At 40.4% G+C, this 15,097-nt stretch overlaps 1 protein-coding gene across 6 annotated transcripts in view; it reads right to left on the bottom strand.

Moving 5' to 3' along the window:
* The window catches only part of MLLT3 (MLLT3 super elongation complex subunit), a 289,068-nt gene that overhangs the window by 227,955 nt on the left and 46,016 nt on the right, over positions 1–15,097 (bottom strand). The window lies entirely within an intron of this gene.

Raw genomic sequence — 15,097 nt, 5'->3', positions numbered from 1 at the left:
AGTTGCTTCAGTCATCTCCAACTCTTTGAGACCCCATGGACTGTAGCCCACCAGGCTCCTTTGTCCATGGAATTCTCCAGGCAAGAATACTGGAGTGGGCTGCCATTTCCCTCCTCCAGGGGATCTTTCTGACCCAGGGATCAAGCCTGTGTCTCTTATGTCTCTTCTATTGGCAGGTGGGCACTTTACCACCAGTGCTACCTGGGAAGCCCAGGAAAAGGGCTCCCTGCAAATGTGGCTCCTGGAGAATCACTCCTATTGAGGCAGTTTCCCTCATTGTGTCTACAGGTTTATATAAAAATAAGAAAAGGAAAGGAAAGTCGCTCAGTCGTGTCCGACTCTTTGCGACCCCATGGACTGTACCCTACCAGGCTCCTCTGTCCATGGGATTTTCCAGGCAATAGTACTGGAGTGGATTGCCATTATATGAAAATATTAAACTATTATACTTTATAATATGACCCCATTTTAAAATTCTGATATAAATGCAAATATTCTGGAATATGGGTGTTCCTAAAACAAGCAGTAAAAGGCACTGGTTCCTACTCCTTAAAGATGGATGTTTGAGTACTTTTAAAAGATGAGAGAGACACTTTTAACTTCTGTTATGAAAAAGTGACTTAAACCAAGCTCTAGCTAACTGGTTGAAGCACGTGGTGTTCAAGTTAACATTCCAGTTTCCAAGCTGCTTTTATGGGGGTAAAAAAAAAAAGCCTCAGAGGGGGTTTCTACATCAGAGTAGGAAGCAGGAAGACATGCTCTGGTAGGCTGAAAACCCTCTTCATTTTGGTAATCCATCTTAACTTACTGACTTGGCCCTCCAAATAAATTGCTGGGTTTATCTGATGAGGGATATCTGTTTCAAAGTCTCTCAGTGGGGCAGCACAGGGGCATCGTGACAGGCCCAGCCAAAAGAAATCTTACTGTTATGGAACCTTTGGCCAAATCACTTTGCACCTTTGAAATGAGTCACACTGTTTCCTCCAATTTGAGTGACACCTCCACCTGATTTATGTAGGATAAAGTACTTCGTACTATGAAATGTTGGATATCTGTTATGACCACTGCCTGAAGGAGTATAAAATAAATACTTATGGGGCAGTCATTCATGAATGCTTGATGCCACTAACTTCCTCAAGAAGTTTGTGATGAAGAGAAAAACACTTTCTGCCAAATACGAAGGTTTTGTGGCACCAAGAGGACCCATGTGGACTCAGGTGACGGGGCCTTTAACCCTACTCAGATACTAACCAAGCTAACCAGTCATTTTGCTTTGGGGAAAGACAAGTAACCTCCTTGTGTGCTTGGGTTCATCAGATACAAAATGAGTGAGATGGAGAAGAAAATGGCAACCCCCTCCAATATTCTTGCCTGGAAAATTCCATGGACAGAGGAGCTGGGCAGACCACAGTCCATTGGGCCACAAAGGATCAGACACAATGGAGTACACACACACATACATACAAACACACACAAAGGCAAAAGTACCTTGGACCCAACAAGAGTCATAATGTGACCTGGATTGCCATCATCTTCGCAGAGTAGACTCGGTAGACTGAGCGTTCTTAGGATGTGGTGAATGTAACCTCCCAGGGCTGTGTCCTATAATTTTTAAATGCTGGAAAAGTCCCTGATGCTGAAAAGATTGAGGGCTGAAGGAGAAGAGGGCGTCAGAGGATGAGATAGCCAGATGGCATCACTGATGCAATGGACGGGAGATGATGAGGGACAGAGAGGCCTGGTGTGCTGCAGCCCATGGGGTCACAAAGAGCAGGACACAGCAACAACATCCCCAGTCCAGTGCCTGATAGTCAGGACAGGCTCAATCAATGCTTTCTGAATAAAGTGGATAGGCAAATGAAAAGAAAAATAGACGAGGGAGTCAGGAGACATCAGGTCTGCGAGCTCGCACTCCATGACCCTGTTCTTTTCAAGAAGTCTCAGGTGTTGCTGCTATTTGTATCAACAAAGATAAAGAATATTGTACGATTTAGGTACAAATTCATTACTGCCTGCTTATTCCTGCTTTGTGTTCTGGAATTATAAGCCTGGGAAAGAGCAAAAGAATAGCTGCCATACATAAGCTGGGAGGAAAAAAAAAAAAAGGAGAACATCTGGACACCCAGGCAGCAAATCTTTTCGAATATGCACAAGCAGAAGGTATGCAGTCATTTAAAAAACTAAAAAGCCACAACTGCTATTTTGGAAGATGCTCTATATGAAAATTAACAAAAGGGGAAAAGTGATATATTTATACATACTAAGGCAGCACGATTTACATCAACTATACTATCACTTACTCAACAAATATTTACTGACTACACATTACAAGCCAAGAACTGGGAATAGAGCAGAAAACAAGACAGAAACAGTTTGTTTTCTGGAGCCAGATAAATAGCAGGAGAGCCAGGTTAATGAAAATTAAAGAATTAATTATTACAAAAGCGGCGGCCACTGCACCAGAGAAGAATGTAAAGGGTGTGCCCAGAAAATCTAATAGTGTAAGAAGCTGGGTCTGAGAGCCCTGAAGACTTTCCCCAGGGAATAATAATTTATCTAAGATGTGAGGGATTGTGGAGATATCACATGCTAACAGGAAAGAACATTCCAAACACAAGAGAATAACCTTGGAATCGATCAAATTTTATGTCTATAGGGCCAAGTTTCAATTCCTGTTCTGCCCTCCAGATTTAACCCTACCTATGAAAGCTACTTTATTATTTTTTTTTTAAAAAAAAGGTCTATAAATGGAGACTGTTTAGACAATTTAGATGCACTGCTGAACTTAACTAGAAAACAAAGGGATTAGGGAATGTGCAGCTACTTTAAATAAACAAAAGCGAGTGAAGTCGTTCAGTTGTGTCCGACTCTTTGCGACCCTGTGGACTGTAGTGTATCATGCTTCTCCATCCATGGGATTCTCCAGGCAAGAATACTGGAGTGGGTTACCATTTCCTTCTCCAGGGGATCTTCCCGACCCAGGGATCGAACCCGGGTATCCCGCATTGGAAGCAGACGCTTTAACCTCTGAGCAGTTATACTCATTGTGACCATAACAGAGCATATATACAGCCATTAAAATCAAAGGGAAGAATGAAATTGGATCATTTGGAGAGACATGGATGGACATAGAGACCATCGTACAGAATGATGTAAGTCAGAAAAAGAAATAGCAAATATTAACACATATATGTGGAATTGAGAAAAATGGTATAAATGATCTTATCTGCAAAGCAGAAATAGAGACACAGATGCAGAGAATAAATGTATGGATACCAAGGGGGAAGCGGGGAGTGGGATGAATTGGGAGACTGGGATTGACATATATATATATATACATACACACACACGCACACTGTGTATAAAATAGATAATTAATGAGAACCTATTGTATAGCACAGGAAAGTCTAGTTAATGCACTGTGGTGACTTGAATGGCAAGGAAGTCCAAAAAGAAGAGGATATATGTATACGCATGGCTGATTCATTTTGCTGGACAGCAGAAACTAACACAACATTGTAAAGCAACTATATTCCAATAAAAATTAATCTTAAAAAAAGGTGGGGGAGAATCACTGGCACACATATTTTCCTTTTGTCCTTTGAAAAATAATCAAAAAACTCAAACTCTTAATTTTGAAGATTATCCCCAAAACAATTAATCTCAAACTAAATTAGTATAATTAAAAGTTTTCTGATTAAGAGAAAACTCCAGTCCCTTCCAGAGACCACCTGGGCAGCCTCAGAACCAGTATTCTTCTATGTTAATGATTCCTGGTTTTAATCATCATCTTTATGAAAAACAAATAATCACTGCATTCCAGTTGACAATCCATGTTCCAAGTTTCCTTTCAAAAAGTTGTCTTTAAAGTTCAAGGCAAACAGAAACCACGATAGCATGGTTGCTTACAGAACTGACAAAGACTTCTTTACTCCAAAAGACCTGGTTGGCATCAATGATTCAAGCACATTATGAAAATCTCCACACCACTCAAAAAGTTTTCAAGTACAGAACTGAAGTTTACATCCACAAATCTGTTTGATCTCTGCAGTTGCAAAACCATATGGCACACAGAGAAAAACAAATTATCTCTGCTTATGAAATAAGAACCTTCTGTAGGCTTTGGGACAGACCAACAGCTACGATTGTCCTACTTACTATATATCACTATAATTTAACTCTCTCTGATCCTTTTGAAGAATTGAGAGTTTGGATTCTGTTTGTCTATTGGAGGACGGGAGTGGGTGATCAGAGGCAAAAAGGTAGATCACCACTGGGAGATGGGGAGAGTGTAACAGTAACCTCAGACACAAGAATTTCCATATTTTCTTTCTACAAACATTTTATAGGTAACACTTTTGCGCTTTATTTAATCACATTTATTACTGAGGAAATAGACAAAGCCACACATGTCAATATTTACAATGCAGGGCAGAGCGTTGTGCTGGTAAAAAGCCTATGTCATTTATTATACTCTGTCATTTCCAGAATAAAACCAGTTTCACAATCCATGTAATTCCCCACTCAGCAATGACACAGAAACAACAGCAAAAATACAGCCTGGCAAATGAAATTAAGCAATTTAAAATGTGGTTAAAACTTGCTGTCCCTGATTCTATTCCTGCCACTAGCCTCCCCCTCCACCACTATTATTTACAAAATAAAAGCTTAAAAATAATTTAAACTTCCAAAAGCAAAATGCATCTATCTCTAGAGTAGTGAGCAAAGGGATTTAAAATCTGATCTGACACTAACAGAATTTAAGAAACTATCATAAATATAAACAGCCAACCAACTGTTTAGCACCAGCTGACTCTTAGCACCAACAAAGACAATTTCAGAGACCATTTCGTTTAAAAGATCCAGAAATGTAATAAAAGAAAATGCAAGTGAAGAGTGACAACAAAAAAGGGCTGAATATTCTTAGAGGTAGCAGGCTCACCTCTCATGGATACACATATGATTTTACATAGAATGTGTATTTAAGGAGTGTATATATAGGCGTATAATTTGCATTTCCTAAGGAAGACACTGCTCTTAAGAGGAACAGCCTCGAAGCCCTGCCCCTCTTTCCACTTGCAGGCACTGGGTTTGTGAAAGTGTTTCCCTATGGTTGGATGGCATCACCAACTCGATGGACATGAGTTTGGGTGTACTCCGGGAGTTGGTGATGGACAGGGAGGCCTGGCGTGCTGCAATTCACGGGGTTGCAAAGAGTCGGACACAACTGAGCAACTGAACTGAACTGAATCGCTTGATGTGATGGAGCAGGTGATGCAGTAGGATCTCTAGGGAAGGCCTGGCTTTGAGTCATAACTACTGAGAGTTGTGGAATCGCAAAAACCCTGGGTCACAGAAGCATTCCTGGCATTTTGTCTTCATTTTACTCGTACTGCACCCAATCCAACACCACCTTCCAGCAACACTGCATCCCACCACCACCAAACCACAGCTGGTTTGAGACATCCGGAGGGATCCAGAGACCTGGGACAGAGGAGCATGACAGCCTATTAGAACTGTCTGGCAGGCTGGGGAACATTCCCAAGACGCAAACTAGGCAGGATTCAAGGGAGGAACCATATCTCTTCTGCTATGATCACCTCCAAATTTAACTACCTTTAAATCATACAGATTACACATACAGTTGTGGGAAAATCAGTAACACATCACTGGGTAAAGGCATTAATGGGTTTACCTGGAATTCGATCTACTTATCTCTGAATATCCTTATACTTTTTTTTTAAAAAAAGATCACTTTCTTTACAGAGGTGAACTACAATGGAGAACACCTTTTATTCATTCACTATCTAATCTTGCTGTCCCCAGGTCAGGTCCCTACTGAGGTGGGGCAGCGAATAGGTGAAAACCACCTTTTCCTTTTCTTTTCTCTTGGTTGACGGTTTATTCAGATAAGCTGTTCTAAATACATTTCTGGATTGTTTCCGTGTGGAGGAGAGAAACAGCCCATAAATGTCCACAGGGACATCTAGAATATGCAACATCTCTACCTACTGAAGAATAACCATGGCTTTTCTGCCTTCCCACTGGCACTTCTAACTCCTCCCACAACCTAAAGCTTCTTGGCTGGATTAGAAAGCTCATTGTTTTGTTCACTTTTCCCTTTACTGAAGGCCTTGTCTACACCTCTTGGCTACAGACAGAGAGAACAAAGGGTAGTCAGACCTATAGATTTCTGTACTTGACCTTCTTTATGTGGTAAAGATGTTAGTGTCCAAAATTGCAACAAGAAAAAAGGAATCTGAGTTGCAGGAATGACAAACAGAACCTACAAAAGAAGGAGAAAAAAAAAACCAGCCTGAAGTTCTTTGTTACCTAGTTTAGGATATAACAACAAAAAAAAAAGGTGACTTCTCAAATAAGTAAAAGAATCTAGCGAGGACAGAAATTCACTGAACAAGGAAACACCATCCGCATTTTTTTTTTACAGTTGCATGTTGGTGTTTTCCTGTTTTGATAAATGAGACACTGACTGATATACTTAGCCAAATATTCTGATCTGTCATCATTCTAAATATATGGGCCCATCTTTCAGCAAACAAATTAGCAGGTAATTATCACTGACTGCTCACCCTTCCCTGGAAGCTCTATAAATATAGAGTGATCATGACTGGCAGTTAGTGAGCTTAAAACTTAAAATACTACTAACTTCACTGGAGTCACAAAGCAAAATTCCAGAGTATCCATCAAAAGGAGGGTGTTAGGGAAAGTTTTGTGCATTGAAATTCTTCCAGGAGAGGGAAAATAAGGAGACACCCCCTTTATTTAATCATGGAGAAAAGAAGAAAGGGTCTCAGATGATGAATGACTCCAGTACTTTTTTTAAAGTGGGTCCAAGTTAGGATGACCCCCAATTTTGGGAAAACTGCAAACTGAAAGGAAAAACAGCCCACTCCCCCTCCTCCAAACCTCCCTACTAAGAGCAATGTTAGAGCATATAAGCTTCCAAATACAGTAAGAGCTGCAAAGCGAGCCACAGCCTTCAGGACTCAGAAATGACTCATGCCGTCTCCAAGATTCTGATTTAAACAATGATCAACTATTTTCTGAGGGCAAAAGGGGAGTAAAGTTCTTAAATCATTTAATTCTGCCAATTAGTTCCGCAACTATGGCATTAAAGAACTATGGATATTTATCCACTGGAAGTGGATCAAAAAGTGGACTCTCTTAATGCCTATTAAATAGTGCTGATTTTCAAGCATCACTGACCAAGGTCAAATCTGAACCAATGTGAAAGCCTCCACTTCCCCATCACTAATCCCTTGAGCCATCCATTCTTCCAAAAGGCAAATGTTTTGTAGGAAGGGGAAGAAATACCACACAGTATGTGTAGGCACTTCATATGACTGCTTTCTACACTCAACTCAGCTCACATACTACCATTTATCTATGGTTAAAGAATGAAAACACTCTGGAAACTTCCAGAAGAGATATCACTACAATATTGACATGAACAGAGAATCAAATAACTAAGTGCTTTATTCTACATAAATTAGGTAAAATCTCGGTGGTATTGACTGACCATGAGTTTTTTTCTGGGTACGTAGCTTTCTTCCATCAATTCGAAAAATAAAAGGACGCCCACTTGACAGTGTGTTTCCAACTGACAAGATTATCTCCTGCAAGTGTTATTGTTGTTGTTCAGTCACTAAGTCTTGACTCTTTGCGACCCCATGGACTGCAGCATCCCAGGCTTCCCTGTCCCTCACTATCTCCCAGAGTTTGCTCAAATTCATGTCTATTGAGTCGGTGATGCTGTCTAACCATTTCATCCTCTGCTGCCCTCTTATCCTTTGGCCTTCAATCCTTCCCAGCATCAGGGTCTTTTCCAATGAGTCGGCTCTTTGCATCGGGTGCTTTTCACATCAGGAAGTGTGCTGTTGGTCAAACTGCACAATGGTCAAGTTTAGGTTCCATTGAGTTATCAGCTACACTTTAAAAAAAACGGGCTCAGGAGCTGGGAGAGATGAGTTTAAAACAAAAACAAAAAAAACACTGTGAGTTGTTAGGCAACGGTGCCCTTGGTGGAGCAGAAGACCTGAGAATTAACTTACCAATTCATAGCCCAAAAGGGAAAGCTTCCAAAGTGCCCTAATTGACCCAAGAACTTAACTGTTCACTTTCTTTACGGGAAAACTGCCCTAAAGACCACCCTGCCACCCTCCCAATCTAATACATACTACAATGTAAGCTTCAACTTAATGTTATGCTGCTGTTGCTGCTGCTGCTAAGTCTCTTCAGGCGTGTCTGACTCTTAGCGACCTCATGGACTGCAGCCTACCAGGTTCCTCTGTCCATTGGATTTGCCAGCCAAGAGTACTGGAATGGGTTGCCATTGCCTTCTCCAATGTTATATTCCTACTGAAACAAAGCTAAGCATAGTCCAGTTTAATTGTTCACTTCTAATTATGTCTACTCACCAATTACGGCAACTTTTCAAGAATACTGAATATATTTGAAGTGTATTTAAGCAAGTACATTCCAAGTCCCCCAAGAAAATACAATTGCATGCTACCTGTCCACTCTCCAGGAAGGAAAAGCTGTAGTGCCCAAAGAGCTGGTGTACCTAGTCACTACTGAAACTCCAAACAAAACAAGGGGCTCCATCAGTCTTAGGCACATTCTAGTCTCTCCTGAATAAAAAGCTTTCTCCCTGTCTCTGCACTTCCCCCTCCTACTCAGGGAGGAGAAAAATCTTTCAAAAAATATGCTTTGGCCTCTGCTCTCCGTGGAGCTAATCACTTTCCCACTGTATTTTTATACGTCTCTTCTATATATCACAACATACCTTCTTTTTATTTAAATTGCCTGGACAGTATATGCTTCTAACCAATTCAAATACTACCTAGACATCTACAGTAAAAACAGGTCCACTCTCTCCTCCTTCCAACCCCTGCTAACCATTTGATATGTATCCTTCCAGGCCAGTGTCTATACTTAAACATGTACCTGTTTGTCAGTTTATATCTGTCACATCTTATAGATTATACACCCAGAAACATCTCCTACCTCCATTCCCCACCCAGAGCTGCCTTCAGGGACAAATAAGATGTTGACTTGGAATCCTGATTCCAAAACTACTCAACAATTGCAAATTAATGAGAAAAATCAACTAACAGAATCACTAAGCTATGAAAAATTAAATACAGTGACCAGAAATAGCTACCTGAATATACTCTAAAGTATAAGAGGTACGTGGGGGTGGAGGTAGAGGTGGGGGAGTAGAAACTGTGACAAATCACATTTTAAAAGTATATGTCACTGAGATATTTATGGGTTAAATGATGAGATGTCTAGGACTGAACTCAAAATAAATTCATTTAGAGAGAGGGAGGAAAAGAGGCTGGGTGATGGTACTGGTAACACAAGACTGTCTGTGAGTTAACAACTGTTGAGACTAAGTAGGCTTCCCAGGTGGCTCAGTGGTAAAGAATCCACCCTTCAATGCAGGAGATGCAGGAGACTCAGGTTTGATCTCTGGGTGGGGAAAATTCCCTGGAGAAGGGCATGGCAACCCACTCCAGTATTCTTGCCTGGAAAATCCCATGGACAGAGGAGCCTAGGAGGCTACAGTCTATGGAGTCATAAGAGTCAGACATGACTGAGCAGCACACACATACACATATACACAAGCAGTGAATACTATTATACTACTCTCTCTGCTTTTCTGAAAATCTTTAAATTTCCAAAATAAAAAGCAAGGGAGTGGGGCATGAAGTATGTATATCAGTTCAGTTCAGTTCAGTTGCTCAGTCATGTCCGACTCTTTGCGACCCCATGAATCGCAGCACGCCAGGCCTCCCTGTCTATCGCCAACTCCCAGCATTCACTCAAACTCACGTCCATCGAGTCGGTGATGCCATCCAGTCATCTCATCCTCTGTCATCCCCTTCTCCTCCTGACCCCAATCCCTCCCAGCATCAGAGTCTTTTCCAATGAGTCAACTCTTTGCATGAGGTGGCCAAAGTACTGGAGTTTCAGCTTTAGCATCATTCCTTCCAAAGAAATCCCAGGGCTGATCTCCTTCAGAATGGACTGGTTGGATCTCCTTGCAGTCCAAGGGACTCTCAAGAGTCTTCTCCAACACCACAGTTGAAAAGCATCAATTCTTCGGTGCTCAGCCTTCTTCACAGTCCAACTCTCACATCCATACATGACCACAGGAAAAACCACAGCTTTGACTAGACGGACCTTTGTTGGCAAAGTAATATCTCTGCTTTTTAATATGCTATCTAGGTTGGTCATAACTTTCCTTCCAAGGAGTAAGCGTCTTTTATTTTCATGGCTGCAATCACCATCTGCAGTGATTTTGGAGCCCCAAAAAATTAAGTCTGACACTGTTTCCACTGTTTCTCCATCTATTTGCCTGAAGTGATGGGACCAGATGCCATGTACATAGTTAAATACTAACAACCCCTCAGTGAAGAGATTCAGGATTATTTTATTTTCTTCTATGAGCTTTTTGCAGAGAAGGCAATGGCACCCCATTCCAGTACTCTTGCCTGGAGAATCCCAGGGACAGAGGAGCCTAGTGGGCTGCCGTCTATGGGGTCGCACAGAGTCGGACATGACTGAAGTGACTTAGCAGCAGCAGCAGCATGAGATTTTCGACAAAAATATTATCACTTTTGTGTTCAGAAAGTAAATATTTACTGTTAGCTTGGTGATGATTGCTAAAATATTTCTGGTGAAGAATGATGCTCTTATCTAGATGCCTTTAGAAGCCACTCCTGTCACAGTAAACCAGGTTGTAGCAAGATTCAAATTTAAGAGAAAACCATTGTGCCCTGAGGCACACACACCCAGAAATCCACATAAAAAAAAGTTTCAAGCACGGATGTAACAAGTACAGAATGAAAAGAATCTGACAAAAATATCCCAACAGAAAGTAAAACAAATTAATTCCTTTTCCTGAAGGGCAATATCATCTTTTAAGAAGGCTTATTTTTCCCTTTCAGCTAAAGTTGATTGAGCCCTTGCTAGGTACAAATAACTTGACTGTACTTTCACCTAATCCTCATAATAACCCTGAGAGGAAGTTCGAGTATTACGTCCTTTTCAGAAATGAAGAAACTGAGATTCAGAGAGTTTAAACAGAGTGGAGTTGGGAGTAGGGATTCCAACCAAGAATGTGATCACATCTTTGTCTTCAGGATGTCTGAGAGAAAAATAGGAGAGGAAAGTCCCAGGTGGATAGAGAGAAATTAATCTACTTCAAAAAATTCCCAAAGTAAATAACCCAGAACCTGGACCCTGTTAGCATTTACATTCCTTCTGTCCATCCTCAAGACCAAGGGAAGACAGTGAGTGTAAAAGGAATATATCAAGAAGAATTAAAAGTTTCATAAACTAATTCACAAGCTGATGATTACTACCTATAATAAAACTCCAATAATCTGGTGGCTTATTGGTAAAGAGTCTGTCTGCAATGTAGGAGACGCAGGAGATGCGGGTTCGACCCCTGGGTCAGGAAGATCCTCTGGCGTAGGAAATGGCAACCCACTCCAGTATTCTTGCCTGGAAAATTCCATGGACAGAGGAGCCTGGCAGGCTGCAGTCCCTGGCATCGCAAAGAGTCAGACACGACTGAGCTTGCACACAAACCAGTGCTATGAGAAACTCAGGGATGCCCTCAGTGTTCAGAACCCCCAGTTACAGAGAGAGATTTGCAGTAAAGAGACATTTTCAAATCCCAGCTTTGCAGTTTACAAGCTCTATGACCCCAGACATGTCATCATTTAGTCACTTCTGCTCTCACTTTTGGTTCCTATTAGTGGTACCAGCAAGACCTATTTACATGGTATTTATATGTAACGGTCAACCATAGCAGCTAGCATTTGTGAAATGTTTATGTGCCTAGCACTGTGTTATTCACAACTGCTTCTAAAGAAAGCACTGTCATTCCCATTTTACTAAAAGTGAACCTCAGGGAAGCCAGGTAACTTGCTCAAAATGACCGCTAATAAGCAAAAACTGTCTTTTAGATCCCAAAAGTCCCCAGGAGCTGGATATTGCATGCATCAAGACACAATGATGATCCTTGAAAAATAGGCTCACTCACTCAATGCAAGTCATAAGTCCCCCCCCTGCCCGCAAAGCAAGCATCTATGCTCCCAAATTAACACCCAAACAAAATGGTTACCAAGATACCTTAAGACTTTTCAAAGTTTAAAGATGTTAGGAAGATTACAGAGTAGATTTCCTACAACCTATTTAAAACTTGGATCTTATGAAAGATACACAAGCTGATGATAACAACCTATAATAAAACTTTAGCAGATTGGTGCCATGGGAAACACCAGTGGCGTCCTTGGTATTCAGAACACCCAGTTTCAGAAAGAGATTTGGAGTAGGGAGATAATTTCAAATCCCAGCTTCGCAGTTTACAAGCTCCATGACCCTAGGCATGTCATCATTTAGCCACTACCAATCTCACTTTAGGTCCCTATTAGCAGCGATAACAATACCTATTTATATGTAAAGCGCCTAACTCGGGGCTTGGCTCTAAACACTGAGCAGACGCTCAGTAAAGGCTTCATCCCCACATAAAGCACTGTGGCCGATACCAGCCAGCATTCTTCCTCCTCAGTAACCCCAAGGGGAAAATGAACCCTCAGCTCCCCGTTTGTGGATCAAAGTAATACCCCCAGCTGGCCCAAACTACCGCCCCTCCCCTCTCATAACACAATAACATCTTTATAGTAAAGATCCTCAAATTGTGGGGATTTAGTTCAGTAACTCTCTTATTTTGCAATACTATAATTTTACTTTATTGGACTTTCAGATGAGCTTTGTTTGGCATTTGATTATTTCAGAGCCAACTTCCCACTTAAAATTCTAGACCTTGGCTTTGATAATAGAATATGAAAAATGCCAGGACATTATATCTATCCAAGGGACAAAAACTCTGTGAGCAGCCAGAGATTGTTTTATTTGTTTATACAGTGACAACAGTCAGAATTCCAAAGAATCAAGTCATAGAATCTTAATTTTCTTCCTTACTAGCTAATTCTGCCTTATTAGCTTGGTAGTCATAAAAAAGCTACAGAGTCCTCACAGTCAGAGTATTTTGCTTTTTAGATTTTGTATTTTGTTCTCCTAATGCTTAATATAGAGTAAAATTAATAAGGCTAACCACTGCATTTTCAAACATATAAAAAGGATCTCTCCTACTTCTATTACTGTTTTAACAATATTTCAAGCTAATTACTTCAAACTACTTTTGTTTAAGATTTTTGGAATGTCTATGACAACAAAACAGATTTAGATATATGCATATTTATGACATGAGGGCAAAAGGAATTCTGAATCTCTTTCTTAGTTTGTTGTTTTTGTCAATGTGATACAGAAATTAAACATTTAAATAAAAATTTAAATCCAAAGGCCTGCTTTAATGAACATCACTTAAAAAAAAATAAAAAGATTAAGTCTCAAATTAGTTGACAATTCTGGGAATTCCTCACAACACAGACTGTTCTCCTTCAAAGAACAACCCCTTCCCCCAAAAAACCTACTGCTCTAAATCCAGACCCAACAAATTCCATACTTTTTAATTCTTTCGAGTCTCGCTTCCCAGTTAGAAAAGGCAGGGTTAAGGACTAAACAGACTCTGACCTTTAAGTGTAACTTGAAAAAGCCATAGCCTGAAGATGAGTCATACAGAGACTTTGTAAACTAACCACACAATTGCTAGACTGTATTACATACAAAGAAGCTGGGAGGAAAACTACTCCCTGAAAATAGAACTACATGCCTTTGTAGTACAGAAACACGCTCAGCCACACAAACAAAACCAGGACCACCACTCACACACACACACACACCACCCCTTAACCAACAAAGATGTATTTTCATACAGTGCCATTTAACTTTGTAAAGCAATGTTTTATTTAAGTCTTATGAACTCAGGTGAGCTTACAACTTCTAGATTTCTCATTCAACTTATTAGCTTCAGAAACAAAATTTCTGACCTACTTCTTTATTATCTGAAAGAAAATTAAAGTAAGAAAACCTCTTCTTGCTCAAAGTGTTTTCTCCATGAATAGATACCATCTCTCTTTTAAAAAAGTATACACTTACATACAAAAAGAAGTACCTCCAGGCTGCTGTCTAAAGAAAGCTTTTGGTTTGTTCTCCTGTTGATCTTTTCATGTTGCCCACAAGTTTGAAAACTAGGTCAGAGTCAAAAAGGATTTTTTAAAAACTACAGAAATATGATACACAGAACACCACTAAAATGGAAACAGAAAAAGGCCTAGAAAAGAAGCTAGAAGAAATTCAAATAACTTTAAATTTTTAAACTGGATAAAAATAAAGTTGCAATAAGCGAAATGCTATCTGAAATATAAATGATACACTCTGACACAATTTGAGAGGGCTAAACCAAGCAGGTTAGATATATTTCCATCCTGCGTCCCCTTGGTAACCTGGAATCAAGTTGCTGTGCTGTGCTTAGTCACTCAGTCGTGTCCGACTCTGTGAGACCCCATAGACTGCAGCCTTCCAGGCTCCTCCATCCATGGGGATTCTCCAGGCAAGAATACAGGAATGGGTTGCCATGCCCTCCTCCAGAATCAAGTTGCTACATCCAAAGTATTTTTGAAAAATGAGCTATAGTAGCAATAATCATAGTAGTATTTATTGAACTATTCTATGCATGATACCATTCATCTATCTCATTTAATCCTCCCCAAAACATGGAACTATACATTTTCTCATTTCACAGGAGAGAAAACTAAGATACAGAGGCCAAAGGACAAAATTTTTTTCCTTTTCCTTTTTTATTTTATTTAGAGAGAACTGGTGGGTAGGAAGAACTGGTGACTGGCAATCCCTTTAAAGAATATGGACTCATTTAATGTCTGTGTTCTTAAACTGAAAATCAAAATCACCTGGAGGGTTTGTTAAAACACAGATTTCCATGTGCTGAGCACTACCTCCAGGGTCTAAGATTCAATAGGTTTGAGGTGGAGCCCAAGAATTTGCACTTCTAACAAGTTCCCAGGTGATGCTGCTGCTGGAGATCCCAAATAGAGACCCACTGCTTATACTAATCACAGTGAGATACACTCAATATTCA

Source organism: Bos grunniens, chromosome 8 (assembly GCF_055505025.1).
Source record: "Bos grunniens cultivar Pamir isolate PY7600 chromosome 8, Bosgru_T2T1.0, whole genome shotgun sequence".
NCBI classification, from domain to species: Eukaryota; Metazoa; Chordata; class Mammalia; order Artiodactyla; family Bovidae; genus Bos; species Bos grunniens.
Note: the sequence above shows the minus strand (reverse complement) of the source record. Positions and strands in the feature narration are given on the sequence as shown.